The 2,833-nt window shown below is 33.5% G+C and overlaps 1 non-coding gene across 1 annotated transcript; it reads right to left on the bottom strand.

Annotated features, from left to right (window-relative positions):
- Nucleotides 1–852: 852 nt before the first annotated feature.
- LOC115698361 (small nucleolar RNA R71) lies at nucleotides 853–959 on the bottom strand. Its single transcript, XR_004008113.1, has one exon. It is a non-coding gene; the product is annotated as a small nucleolar RNA R71 (small nucleolar RNA).
- Nucleotides 960–2,833: the final 1,874 nt, after the last annotated feature.

Below are 2,833 nucleotides of genomic sequence, written 5' to 3' on the forward strand. Positions count from 1 at the left end.
TCTTACATTCTATTATCAAGCATCAGAGTTTTAATTTGCCAAATAGACACAAAGATTCAATTTATTAGTATCTAGCTACAGTTCTTGTGGGATTGACCTCACTAGCATGAGTTATTACTTGAAGATACGTACACTTGTGTGTCTAATATTTTTCAACAAGTTTTAAGCACCATTGTCGGAGAACTGCATTAACTAATATCAACGAAGTTGAATTTTATTCTAATTTGGTTTTTTTTTTTCAATTCTTCTAATTCTTTTTATGTCAGATCTTTTCCTCGTCTCACGTATAGGTAGTTTATGCGACGTCAAGGACCAACTGCACAAAGTGCATATTAATCCTGAAATAGACAAAATTTGTACATAGAATAAAATGAACAAGACGTTGGAAAGAGTTGCTCAAAGAGAAATAGGGATTGAAGTAGAAGAAGTGATGGCTAATAATGGGGGTGTAGTGGAAGACCAAGCTAATGGAAAGAATCCACCAACCAGAAACTTGAGGGGCTACGTATTGCCCACCATGACAAGGGTTCAGTCTTACTTCGACCACCTACTGTTGATGCTAATAATTTTGAAATCAAGTCTGCCATTATTCAAATAGTTCAATCCACTATCCAGTTTGGGGGACTACATAATGAAGATCCAAGCATGCATTTATCTAACTTCATAGAGCTCTGTCAGACATTCAAAATGAATGGAGTTAGTGATGATGTTATTCAACTTAGATTATTCTCATTCTCACTAAGGGGATGAGCTAAGAGTTGGTTGGTGTCATTGCCACCTAACTCAATTGCCACATGGGAAGATCTCACGATGAATTTTCTCTCCAAGTTCTTTCCTCCAACTAAAGTTGATAAGCTGAGAGGGGAGATCAATATTTTTTATCAACTAGACAATGAATCATTGTATGAAGCCTGAGAGAGATTAAAAGACTTGATCAGAAAGTGTCTACATCATGGAATAGAAAAATGGATGTTGGTGTTGGGATTTATGCTCTAAAAGCAAGTTATTGGATAATATGTTATAGAATACATTAAATACAATTATAAGATAAATGAATACATTAACTATAAAAGTATATTTAATAAATATCTAAAAATCTCTTATTCATATGGAGAAGGTATAATCTTGTAAAGATGTACAAGAGAATTAAGATTATATGATATGAATAAAACTAGTCGGTAGTGTATTAAAGTAAAATGAATCTTTAATATAGAACTACTAAGTACAGTTTAATATACACTATACTCTGATTTTGATTTGGATCACATATGTGGATAGACATGTAGTAAAGGTGTGTATAATTTGATTATTCATGGTTGGATCGATATGCAATAACATCTTTCATCAACGGGTCGTTTATCATGAACGTGTTATTCATATCACAACAGTGATCATTAGTAGATCAATCTTAATCCCGACTTTAAATGAACTCCTATTTTTGTTCATTGAGTTCTTTGATTTACTCATTAATGTTTCTCAGATAAGATAATTCTTACAACTTTTGTTTTGAGAGCTTAATAACATGAGTGGCTGGAAACATGTTATACAGAATATGAATTGTTAATTATATGATAAAATTGGGTTAGAAATTTTTTACAGTATTTATTAGAAAAATATGTACACCATAATTGTGGTATAGGATTTTGTTGTAATTTTTTATTAAAATTTATTTGTAAATTTTTGTCAAATTATGTAATCCTATATTCCACAAATCCTCCATTAATGAGTGAGTTCAGGTTTAAGGAGTAAACTCCGGCCTAATTGAGTTTGGGGTTTACTCCTAGTAGCCCATGAAGGTTGATAATATATGAAGCTCATAGTCATACACAAATAACAAGATATTTGAGCAAGGTCACTAATGGACACCCGACCAGCTCGATCGTGTGATCAATTCTCATGCATCGGCCAAGAGATGTGAGTTGGCAATTTCATAAGTGATCAATGTCATCTCCAAGCTTGCATGTCACAAACCAATCCCTATTTTTGTGGGATTAATTTGTACCTTCAGAGAATAAAGGCAATCAGCCTAGATTTCTCAATTTTTTCATTGTAATTATAGAAACATGATAATTTTCTATTTTATTTCTTATAAATTAAGGGAAACCATTACTATGTAATTAGCCCCTATAAATAGTGATCTCATCTCACTATTCACGGAGATGAATTTATTCAGAGAAAAAACACTCAAGAGAGAAATTTCGTTCTAAGAGTGAATACTCAGAGATCTTTGTAAGAGCTTTCGAGAGATAATACTTCATTCTTTATCTCACAAGTTAATACAACAAAAATAGGAGTAGACTATTACCACTATCACGGGGTCAAACCTCTATAAATTTTGGTATTTCTTTAACTTTTTTATTATGTGATTTCTATTGTTTATTTATTCTTATCACTTTAATTAAGACTCACTGTAGTTGGCTAAAAGGGAGGTTAATATTTTGATGCTTTCATTGAGAGCAAATAAACAAGTTTTTTGTCTTAAGTCTTTTACATGACACGTGATGTTTGTCTTCATTCCCGTGTAACGGGTGAGTCCCATGCGTCACTCAAAGGGGGGTTCAAAATGATACAGTCGATCCAATGGTGACAGATTTGAGCATGCAAACACTTGGAAACGTAAGAGATCCACCTATGACAGCCCCTAGACAAGTTAATACTCAACCACCAACAGTCAGCCATGGAGTGACTTCCCCTCTGGCTGGGTTCACTCCAGGCATAAGAAACTGGGAATACCAGTACGACAACCTAGAATACCACTTCTGGAACTAGAATTTTGTCCACTTCAAATACTCAAATGTCAATTGGAGATGACACTGAGCTTTAGAACTTACGA

Source organism: Cannabis sativa, chromosome 7 (genome assembly GCF_029168945.1).
Source record: "Cannabis sativa cultivar Pink pepper isolate KNU-18-1 chromosome 7, ASM2916894v1, whole genome shotgun sequence".
Taxonomy (NCBI): domain Eukaryota; kingdom Viridiplantae; phylum Streptophyta; class Magnoliopsida; order Rosales; family Cannabaceae; genus Cannabis; species Cannabis sativa.